Genomic DNA, 12,613 nt, shown 5'->3' on the forward strand with positions numbered 1-12,613 from the left:
CAAGAAAGAGAAATCATAAGGGACTTACTAAAGTGGAACTGTTTTGTTTACATTCCTACATGGAAAGATGATGTGCATAATTCATGAGACTTCAGTATTAGGGTAGCTGAAGGGAATATACATATATGGAGAAACAGAGGGCACAGGGTGAGTTGAATATGAAGGGATGGTATCTAAAAAAATAAAATCAAATTAAGGGATGAGAGAGGAATATATTGAGAGAGGGAGAAAGGGAGAGAGAGAATGGGGTAAATTATCTCACATAAAAGTGGCAAGAAAAAGCAGTTCTGTTGGAAGGGAAGAGGGGGCAGGTGAGGGGGAATGAGTGAATCTTGCTCTCATCAGATTTGACCTGAGGAGGGAATAACATACACACTCAACTGGGTATCTTACCACACAGGAAAGAAGGAGGAAGGAGATAAAAAAGGAGGGATGATAGAATGGAGGGCAGATGGGAGGAAGGTAATCAAAAACAAACACTTTCGAAAAGGGACAGGGTCAAGGGAGAAAATTGGTTAAAGGGGGATAGGATATGAAGGAGCAAAATATAGTTAGTCTTTCACAACATGAGTATTGTGGAATGATGATGCATGTGGCCTGTGTTGAATTGCTTGCCTTCTTAGGGAGGGTGGGTGGGGAGGGAAGAGGGGAGAGAATTTGGAACTCCAAGTTTTAAAAACAAATGTTCAAAAAAAAGTTTTTGCATGCAACTAGGAAATAAGATATACAGGCAATGGGGCATGGGAATCTATCTTGCCCTACAAGAAAGTAAGGGAAAAAGGGATGGGGGGGGAGTGGGGTGAGAAGGGAGGGCTGACTGGGGAATGGGGCAACCAGAATATATGCCATCTTGGAGTGGGGAGGAGGGTAGAAATGGGGAGAAAATTTGTAATTCAAACTCTTGTGAAAATCAATGTTGAAAACTAAAAATATTAAATAAGTAAATGATAAAATAAAATAAAATAAAATGTATTGCACAATGAACTCATTTTTGGCTAGCTCCACTATCCATCTCTGACAGCTAGTGTCCAGCTTCATTCTGGCCAAAATATAAATTAATGCCTGTCTGTACTTGAAATTGAGCTTTATAAATACAGTTTCTGAGTTTTTCAGTTAAAGTCCACTTTATATTCAAGAATCCATTTTATGTATGGGATGACAAGCTTCACTTAGCAAATTCTCTACTAGAAAATACAGTGGATTATTGGTTGTTGTTACTTTCTTGATACAAGACTACTCCTAAGCCTTCCAGGCTAGCACCAAGGTATAGCTTTTTTGGATCTGCATAAATCAACACTGCTGTATGCATGAGGTAGTTGACCAAGTCCTTTGTAGCCTGTTCATATTTTTCCATTACAGTGATCTCTGAATGGAGTTGGACGGGTTGAATCAGCTTGTCTCTCTTGTTCTTCTGCTTTTGGTTCCTCTCAACCATATACCCGCTAGTGATATGGTATAATAGTGATGATGGTATAATTCTTTGCAAATTTTTGAAAGAAGCTACTAACTACTAGAAGAGTCCTTAGTTGGCAAAGATGTTTTGGATATGGCTAACTGGTGAGTATGCCCCCTTTCCTTGAATCACTGCTCACCACTACCATGACCTCTGGTCTCTTAATACTTTGTCTTTCTGGGAAGATTGCTTTTGCCAACTGTTCTGTGTTTCAGAATGCTTTCCCTTAGATTCTGACTTCTGATCTAGGTGATTATAAGTGATCTCCTGTCATTCTCCTGCTGCATATATGTGAGAAGATTCCTTAGAGTCCTGTTACAGGCCTGTCTTTTCAATAAACTTCCCCCGCCCCCCCAAATAATTTTATTGCTTCCAGTGGTTTATTACATCTAATGTGTGGTATCACCCTTTCAAGTCCAGTCAGGTACCCTTGCAGCAGTGGCTACCTGGCACTGCTTGTGTGGGATAGCTTAACAGTGTCTACTTCTGGCTCCACTGCTTTCTTTTCTACTAGCTCTTGAAGCAGGATGTTTGCACACAGAGTGACCTCTGAGCAGGATTGTCTTAAGAAACTGGACCTAAGCTCATTGAGGAGTTTCTGTTTTGCCAAATAGTTTCTCTAGACTTTGCAAGCCTTCTGACCTTTTCACAACAAGGTGCTCTGATTTCAGACCACATATGAGATCAAATATTTGAAATCTGAAAATTGAAGTTTGAAATTTTTTATTAGCCTCTGCCATTTCTCTACTTTACTCACCTACCACTGTTGTTGGCTGTTGTCCTTCGTGCTTGAGGAGGACCAAAATGACATCACTATGTTGGGATCAAGGTATAGAGTGTCTGTGGCTGATCAGACCAATATGAGCTCAGAAGGCTCTACCACAGGTTGGGCACAAATAGTCCATATGAACATTTGAAATGGAGACATCTCTAAATTTGCGCATCTCATGTTTGTTTTGAGCAACTGCAATTCTGATTTGCTCATAGAACACAGCGCCTTCTTTGATATGGGGACACTGTGCTGGGCAGCTCTGTGCCAGTGTTTCCCATGTTTTATGACTGATTCCAAATTTCTTCAGAGACCCCTTGAAAGTGTCCTTATATTGCTTCTTCTGACCTCTGTGTGAGCATTTGCCTTGTGTGAGTTCTCAATAAAACAGTTTTTTGTGCAAATGCATGGTTGGCATTTGAACAATGTGGCCAGCCCATTGGAATTGCACTTTCTGTGGTAGAGTTGGAGTGCTTGGCAGAATCTGGTAGCTTATCTTGCCAGGTGATCTTCAGAATCTTTTAAAGACAATTAAAGTGAAAGCAATTCAGTTTCCTGGCATGGCACTGGTATCCTGTCCAGGTTTCATAGGCATACAACAATGAGGTCAGCACAATGGCTCTGTAGATGTTCAGTTTGGTAGGCATCCTAATCCTTCTTCTCTCCTTTACTTTTTTTCAGAGCCTCCCAAACACTGAGCTAGCTCTGGCAATGCATGCATCAACCTCAGCATCTATGTGTACATCCCTGGAAAGTATACTGCCAAGGTAAGTGAACTTATCCACAGTATTCAAAATTTCTCCATTTGCTGTTACTGATGATTCCACATTTGGATGGTGTTAGCTGGCTGGCAGAGAACCTCTGTTTTCTTGGTGTTAATTCTCAGGCCAGAATTAGCACAAACAGCAGAGAATTGATCCACACTTTGTTGCATCTTAGCCACAGAAGCTGCATTGAGTGCACAATCACCTGTGAACCAAAAGTCATGCAACCAACTCTCCTTCCAATTTAGTCTTGGCCTGTAGCCTTTTCAAGTTAAATAATTTGCTTTCAGTTGAATTTGATGCTGTTTTCATTCTTGTTGAAGGCATCTTTGACAACAACCTTGAAAACATCATGCTAAAAAGCACAGGAGCAAGCACACAGCCTGTGTGCTTCATTGATTCAGTTACAAAATATGCCATAAAATATTCATCAGAATATCAGAAATATGTAAAGTCAATGATATCAATGAATCAGTCCGCTGCAGACAAGATCCCAAGGTGGGAGATCTTCCGTCAATCAGATAGCAATCCTCGGCAGTGAGCAGGCCCTTCCTCAAACTCCGTCAATTCTCTCCACCCCACCCCTACCTGCTGTTCCCATGGGGAGAATTCTTTTCATTCTTCCCCTTCGGATCATGACAAGAGCTCCAATGTTCCCCTTTGTTGAGAATGATTCAGAAACTCGTGGGGCTTTTTGTTCGTCTCTCATCTACATCTCCAGTTCAGGCTGCCCTTGACTTTGGACCTTTATCCATGGCATTATTCAGGTTCATTCCTGCATTATGGGGATCTATTCCTTTCATAACAGCAACTGTTAGGGAGAGGAGTTTTCCATTATGGAACACCAACAGCCTGGGCCTCACAGCACCTTGGAGGAGAAACCCTAGTCTGCCATGCCCTCAATCCTTGAAATACTCTTAAATCTACTTTGTCTTTTTCTGTCATGGCCTGGCTGGAAGTTTTGTGGAAGAGGCAGGGTCATAATACTAGTACAACACTGATTTCTGTATTTCCTTGCCGTCATTTTTCCCCCCTCCATTTCTTCCTGTTTTTATTTCCATTCCTTTCTTCATTCTTTTCTGAGACCCATCGACTTTTTGTTGAAATGCTACAATAACCATTTGTTACCAGCAGATGTCGCTGTGGCACTGTTGGACAGGATTAATAGAGAGGAATTTTTTTTTTATCTCTGTAAACACTATCAGTACCTTCAAGCTGGGTGTGTGTATGTGCGCATGTGTGCATGTGCGCGTGTGCAATGAGCAATGTCAACTGGTGAAGCCTTTGAAGCTTTATTCAGAGTGATATTTTCAAATATATAAAAAAAGAATTGTAAAGAAAACCAATTATATTAAAATATAGTTATCATATCATATCATACTTATTTAGAAAGGTTCATTGTGAGTCCAAGATTCCTTCTATGCATGTGTGGAAATTTAGCTTTTCTGAAGGAGAATATATAATCCTTTCCTATAAGTTGATAGATGGATCAATGAGTATTTTAATAGACCCACACTCATCTAGCAAGGTATGTTGCAAAGGAGACAATATTTTATCTTGTCCTCTGGTGCACAAATACCTTCATTAATTACCTATCAATTCCAAATCTATTTACCTTTCCGATCCTGGCACTTCAAAAGACGCTCCCCTGAAAAAGAGAGACGAGATTCCATTATTTTAACTTACTCTAGATAACATGTAGAAATGAAGCCTGCATTTATCTATACTAGTGAGCTTTAAGACACACAAAGTGGAAAAGAACTCATTCATATAGTCCTTTCTGTTTACAAAACTCTTTACACATATTATCTCATTTGAATTTTCCAACAACCCTACGAGGTTATGATTATAATCATGTAGGCTTGTTCCTATTTTACCAATGGACAAATTATCTCGAAAGAATTTTTTATTTAGTCTTTTATTCATCTTCATCTTTCAGCTCCTGGAGTGCTGTACTACTCTGGTTCTCTTCCTACCTTTCCAACCAATGTCTCCTCAGTTCTTTTTGACCCCAGAACACTCTATAGAGTGTTCCTCAAAACTTGATCCTTAGTTCTATGGTCACTTTCCCTAAGAGAACTTATCTATTCTCTTGGCTTTGACTCTGACTCATAAATATTCCATTCTTGACCTCCCCTACAACAGGATATTTATACTTCAAACTCAACCTGACTAAAAGTGAATTCACATTTCCTTCAAATCAGTTTCACCTCCTAGCTCCCCACTTCCATGTTACCATTCTTTTCATAGGCATGGGATTTTTTGATTCATATCTAACTTTTATTCATTACATTCATTCAGTCACTGAGTTCTATCATTTTGAGACATCTTCTATTTTTCCTTTTCTATTTTTCCTGTTATTACCTGGGCTTAAGTGTTATTGCCCTATAACCTGGATTTTTGCAGTTATCTCCTGATTGGACTCTGTTCTCTCTCTTGCTACTTCAATCTCCATCCTTCATCCTTCACACTGCTGCCAGATCATCCCCAACTCTCCATTTTATCATGTAACTCTTGTACTCCCAAAATGGAAATGTGCTGCTTGCCTCAGTAGCTAGTGAAATCTTCTGGCTGAGGCTGAGTGATGAACTGCCGTGAGGTGCCCTCCTCTAATGCGTGTGGTGGAAAGCAACACTCCATTGAACTAGGCAGGGTGGATGGAGGGGTACAAAAGGAGAGAGATGGTCCCTGTTCAGGGGCACAAACAATTCATGGATGTGATGAGGTGTTTGAACATTTATGAAGCAGTGTCCAGATGTATGCAGAAATAAAGAAACATAATATCTAGGTCATACCACTTATTCACTGTGTGACTTGGTGCTAGGGAACAAAGAACTATTGTCATGATTAATGCTTATCTATGTAGGAGCAGCATTGGACAGGGAAATTCTAAGGAACTGAGTCACCCTGACTTATTTGATAAAATGTCGGTTGTAAGAGTCAGGTAATAAAGACAGTAAAATTTAATGTTTCAGATTTCAAGTGGTAATGTTTCTGCCTAATAAAAGATATTCCCTTTTTAGATTTGGAGTTAATTCATTTGAATCTTATAAATTGCACCCTCATAGCCCGTAAATGAAGTATTTACCCTTTTTTTGGGGGGGCGGGGAAATAGATTTTTCTTGTCATTTTTTTTACATTGCCTACATTTTATCCTGTATCCTTCTTCCCTCCTTCCAGAGAATCATCCTTTATAAGAAAGAAGAAACAAGAGAATTTTTTTTTAGAAAAAGAAATACAGAAAAAAAAAAACTTGTAGGAAACGGTCCATATCCATGGACTTGACCCCACCTCTGCAATAATGAGGGTTGTACTTTGTCAAAAGTACTTACTGAGATAACCATGTATCTTTTGATGTTTTTATTTTTAACATGATTAATTATGTTGATTGTTTCCCTAAAGTTGAACTATCCTTGAATCCATGATAAAAATCCAACTTGGTCATAATGACTGATTTTTTTAGATAAATTCTATTTTTATTTAAGATTTTTGAATAAGTATTAGTTAATTATATTGATCTATATCAAAGCTTTCTTTGATTTATTGGCATTAAGAATATATTTGCCTCATAAAAGGAATTTAATGGATTGCTGTCTTTTGCAAGTAAAAAAAAATTTTGTAGTATAAATATTAGTTGTTTTTTTTTAAAGGTTTGGTAGAATTTTCCCACAAATTCATCAAGACCAGTACTTTCCTCCTCTTTGACAGGTCCTTTACAGCTAGTACTTTTCTGAGATTGGTGTTTTGTTATCTTATTCTGAAAGTAATCCTTTATTTCTTTTATCTTCTTAGTTTTAGTGATATATGTAAGTTCTAATAATTATATTTCTTCTTATTTTTTTATTTTATTTATTTATTTTTATTTTATTTTATTTATTTATTTTTGTTGCATTTTTACTTTGTTCACTTCTTATTTTATTTTGTTGATTAGGTTTATCAATGTTGTTAGCTTTTTTCAAAGAACCAATTTTTAGTTTTATTTGTAAATTCCATACTCTTTTTGGTTTCCAATTTATGTATTTCCCCTAAAATGTTTAAGATTTCCTTTTTCCCCAGTTAATTTTGTTTTCTATATTAAAAAAGATATTTAATGCATTAACCCTCTCTTCTTCTATTTTCTTAATATATACTTTTCTAGATATACTTTTTCCTCTTAGGACAGCTTTATAGCAGCATTCCAGACATTTTGATATATTGTCTCACTGTTTTGTTTTAAAAATGTTTTTATTCTGAACTTTTCAAAAGACAAAAAAGTTCACCTTCATAAATGTTGTAGAATAGAAAAAGTAGATTGTACACAAAACTGCAGTTCTCTATTATATGCACCTTACTTTTCTTTTTAGAGATGTAGTGAGTACAGTCTGTAGCTTTCAAAGCTGTCCTACTTGTCTTGCTTCTTTCTAACCTTTCTTCTTTTAAATTTTAAATAAATGTTTCCACAATGCTATTTTCTTCCTTTCTTTTTTTCCCCCTCCCTTATCCCTATCCCCCATTCCCCGCTCATGCTCTTACTCTCATTGGAAAAGGAAAAAGAAAAACAAGCCCTTTGTATTAAATATGCATAGTTAAGCAAAACAAATTGCCATATTGTCTGTGTCCAAAAATGTATGTATTCTGCATTTTGCATTCACCACTTCTGTGCCAAAAAGCAGGTAGCGGATCTCATGATCAGTATTCTAGAATCACAGGTGGTTTTGTCAGAGTTCTCAAGTCTTCCAAAGATGTTTCCAAAGTTATAATATTGTCAATCAGTCAATCGTTAAGCATTTATTAAGTGCTTACTATGTGCCAGGTACTATAATAAGCATTGAAAATACAAAGAAAAGCAAAAACATGGTCCCTTCAAGCAGCTCAAATTCTTATGGATGAGACATGTAAATAACTATTTACATTCAAGACATATAGAGTGTTAAATGTGTTAGTGTTAAATCTCAGAGGGAAGGTACTAGCAATTGTTGGGGTGGGGGAGGGAAGTGGACAACTACTAGAAAATACCTTTTTTTAGAAGATGAGATTTGATCTGAGTTTTGAAGAATGCCAAAGAATCATGGAGGCAGCAGTGAAGTGGGAGTGCATTAGTATTTTTGTATGTTATTCTCTTGGTTTGGTTCACTTCACTCTGCATAAGAGTTCATAGAGATAATACTTGGTTTCACTGAAACTGTCCATTCTGTCCTTTCTTATGGTGCATTAATATTCTTTCATATTCATAAGAAATTTATTTTTGGGTTCCTTCTCCTCAATTAGGTTATTTTCCCCCCTTACTATTCATTTTGATTAATCTACTTTGATGCAACCCTATTCCCATAGGCTCCACTCCTCTGCTTGCTCCTTCCCTTCTATTTTTCATTCTTTTCAATAGTTTTGGAGTTTTATTTAATTTATTATTTCTTTTTCTTTCCTTGTTCCTTGGATGATTCCCGTATTAGTTGGGGAATGTAAGACAGAAGAAGTACATCATCATGAAAAAGCTCTCCGGAAGAGAATTTTGAGTTGTTTTGAAGAAGGAAATATGAAAGCTAAAGGTTATCCCAAACTTTGAACTAGGCAACCAGGTATAAAAGATAAATTGGGAAAGGATGGTATTTTGTAAGGGAAGGAGGTAGGAATGGTGTGTTTAGTTTCTATTAAGACAGAGTTCATATGTTGGCAAGAGATTCCAACAGAGATATTTAATGGACATATTATAAGGATATGGGCAAACTAAATATTGAACAACAGCTCACCTGACCTGTCACTTTCTCTTGGCTATAGATACTTACGTAGTTCTGCATTGCAAGGTCCAAACACTAGGGAAGAAAAAAGGAAAATGTTTTTTGTTGGTCACTTGCTTGTGGTATCTAATGCCCTGAGCCATCCCCGTTTTATAGTGTATTCTTTGCCCCAAGGGTACCTACTTTCCATCCCTTTTTATCCCCTGCATTTCCTCTCCCACACCCTAACCATGAACCTGTTCCTACCCACTCCTTGCATTTCAGTGAGTGAAAAGAAGGACTTAAGAGTTGATGGCAGGTGGGGATGCAGGTGACTAGGAGTAAGTGGGCAAACACCAAATCTTAGTTCAGGAAATTATTACCAATGGCAATTGGTTTAAGTTGGTTCCATGGCGCCTTCTTTATAGAATTACACAAACATAGAATGTTAGAACTGGAAGGGACTGTAGGGATCAACCTCTTCATTTGCTGGAGGTGAAAACTGAGGTCCAGAGAGGGGCCCAAAGCTACATGATTAGTAAATAGTGGATCCAGGAATAAAACTAAGGTCTTTTGACTCTCAGTATTGTATTCTTTACCCAATAACATGCTCGTTAAAATCTCTACCTATCTCTAGACTCTCCCTTCACTTTTTAAAATTCTTGCAATTGTCTATCTCCATACAACTCTGAGCTGCCACAAGAGTTTTCTTTTCAGCCTGGACCTATGACTGTTGCTATAGGAATTGCCTATGAAGAAACTGAGGAAACGTCCTCTGCCAATGAAGATCAGCCAATCATTCTGCCATTTATAGTCTTAGAGAGTTGCCTGGGGGCACTAAGAGGATAAATGACTTGTCCTAGGTCTCACAGCCAGGACACATGAGAGATTGGGCTTGAATCCAAATCTTCCTAACTCTGAGACTGGCTTTCTATCCATTACATCATGCTGTCTCTCTCTAAATCACTAATAAAAAAGTCTTCCCCTTCCTCCTATCTATTATTCAAAGGATTTCCTTCCAATTTAATTTCTTCTTAACAGTGTTATTTATTGATTGTGTGTTGCTTTGTTGTCAGCCTCAATTAGATAATATTTCTTTCTGGGTTGACATAATTAGTCATGGTGAGCTATGAGGTGAAGCTCATAGCCCAAAATCCAAGAAATCTTGGGCCTCTGTACTAGTACCGATGTCTAGAGCGTGGAGACAAGTTACCAACTAGACATGTATATGGTCAAAAGGAAAGGCACGTTGAGAACATTTGCATCCCTCCTCCCTTCCCCTCTCAATTTTTATGAAGATTGTCATCCTATCATGACTCACAGTTTTTCCTGTGTCGTATGTATTTCAGAACTAGAGCTGTCACTGTAGCGAGTGCCAGGATGATGAAGATCAAAGCCAGAAGAATAGCTGAAAGAGAAATGCACCAGAATTTACCTTATGACCAGGCCATCAGACATATGTCATTTCTGTTGGCTTCTAGCACCCTTCGCCAAATAGGATCTGCAATATGAGGGCCATTAAAGAAAATTCTAACACACATATGATCCTTGCACCCAAGAGACTTCAGTCAGTAGGGGAGAGAAAACAGTGATCCAAATAATTATAACATTATCCACTATGTGATAAGTGGGATGAGAGAGGTTCAAATATAGGGCATGTTTTCTGCTGGAGAAGCAATGAAGTTTTCATAGGTAAGACAGAATTTGAGTAGGGTCTTGAAGATTGGGTGGGGTTCCAATTCGTTGAGACAACAGAGTCAGTATATTCGGTGGAGGGTAAATTATGATCTAACATAGAAAGGCATAAAAACATGGAAGGAGCAGGACATGTAGCCTAATTTGTCTGGAGTATAGATATGTGTCAAGAGGCAGTTGGGTGTCATGGTGGGTAGCTCACTGGACTTGGAATCAGGAAGAACATAGTTTGAATCCTGAATCAGATGATGATTAAGGAAGAAAGGATGATTAATAGTGTCAAATATTACAGGGAAAACAAAGATGAAAAGAATGAAGGGAAGACCATTAGTAACTTCTAAGATACCATTTTCTGTAGTGATGGGGTTAGAAATAAGTTTGTAAGGGTTTAAATAGTGATTAAATAGTGAGCAAATGGAAATGGTGACTATAGACTATTGTTTTCAGAAGTTTAGTAGTGGGGAGAGAGAGACAGAGAGACAGAGGGAGGGAGGGAGGGAGGGAGGGAGGGGGGAGAGAGAGATAGAGAGACAGAGAGACAGAGAGACAGAAAGACACAGAGACAGAGACATTATAGAGACAGAGACAAAGACCGAGACATAGACAGGGAGAGATAGAAACAGAGGGAGGATAGTGGCTTGGCTCTGAGCAGAAGTAGAATTTAGGGATTTTGTTTTTTAAAGAATAAAGGAAGTCTGAGCATATTTGTAGGGAAGAAAGAAATGTGAGTGAAGATATAAGAAGCATAGGGGTTATTGGGAAGAAGCAGTAGGAAGGCAGTAAGAACAAAGGCACAAATGAAGGGGTTAGATCAGGGGTGGGGAACCTGCGGCCTAGAGGCCACCTGTGGCCCTCTAAGTCCTCAAGTGCAGCCCTTTGCCTGAATCCAAATTTCACAGAACAAAGCCCCTGAATAAAAGGATTTGTTCTGTAAAACTTGGATTCAGTCAAAAGGCTGCAGGTTCTCCACCTCTGGGTCAGACAATTAGAGACACTTTTCCCTGTAGGAGCAGATGAGAGAAAGAAGATGGATAAAAAGAGGAATTTATGATGTGGAGGATGGGAGATGAGGAGTTTCATGAAGGATATTGACTTTCTCCAGCAAAGATTAACACCATGAGTGGGAAAAAGAGTGGATAAAGCAGCTGACAAGAGATACTCAGAGTGGGGAATGAATCAGATTCATTGGAGGAAGGGTAGAAGAAATAGGTCAAAATGCAAAGAAATGTCATAATAGAAAAGAAAGCAAGGGCAGATGAAGGTTTGAGTTCAGAGAAGCATGTCCTAGAGATGAAATTTGTCCCTACCCAGTAAATTTATGCTTTGGTCCATCTGCACTCTTGCGTCGGAGAGATGTCAATGGTCAGTTTCCAATGTTGCCAACCATTATCACACTTTTTCTGGGAATGACCTAGGTCTGGGAAAGCAGTCAAATAGAGGAGAATAGAGGTGTTGCAGGTTGAAAGCAGCTCCCTCTGACAAGGTTGAAACAGAATGTGGGTGTGTGACTTGAGAATGTTCCAGAAGCTATGTCACAATAAAGGAGTAGAGGCTTAGAAGTGGAAGAGCTAAGTAGGAAAGTGCCAAGAATAAAGGCAGGTGTAAGATTTCCCTTTAGTCACAGGAGGATCCTACCTTTCTCCCCTCAATCTCTCTGGCTTCCTGCAGCTGAAAAGCACTCTCTTTCCCCATTTACATTTTCCTAGAGCCCTTTGTATGGATCATTCCTTTTACCCAGATTACTTTCTAACTTGCATTACATTTAAAGTTTCAGTACTCTTCCTTCCAGAATGTAAGCTTTTGGAGGGTAGGAATCACATCGTTTAAAAAAAAAAATTATCCCTATTCCCTTGCACACAGTAGGCACCTGATAAATGTTTGTCAATGTGAATTGAATTGTCAGGATGCTGGAGTTGTTTAAATCAGATCTCTTGGAATATTTCAGATTTTCTAGAATATCTAGAAGAGAGAATCCCTTCAAATATCTGAAAAGAGGACAACCCTCAGAGTAAATAAGAGATGGCTCAAAGAAGAAGATTCAATGGCGCTCCCTAGTAGTAACAAGATTTCAGCCAGGGAGGAAAATTTCATAACCCCTTTATGTTACAAAGGGAAGTGGAAGAAAGGAATCAGTTAAGGAGCTGTTCTGCCCTTGGGTATCAGTGTGAACAGTCAGCTAAATAGATAGGAAATAGGTAACACTTCTAAAAAGGAAAGAAAGAGAAGAAAGATATTTCCT

At 38.4% G+C, this 12,613-nt stretch overlaps 1 protein-coding gene across 1 annotated transcript in view; it reads left to right on the forward strand.

Moving 5' to 3' along the window:
• BTNL2 (butyrophilin like 2) overlaps positions 1-12,613 on the forward strand; it is an 80,705-nt gene that overhangs the window by 10,844 nt on the left and 57,248 nt on the right.

The sequence above is a fragment of the Trichosurus vulpecula genome, chromosome 7 (genome assembly GCF_011100635.1).
Source record: "Trichosurus vulpecula isolate mTriVul1 chromosome 7, mTriVul1.pri, whole genome shotgun sequence".
Taxonomy (NCBI): Eukaryota; Metazoa; Chordata; class Mammalia; order Diprotodontia; family Phalangeridae; genus Trichosurus; species Trichosurus vulpecula.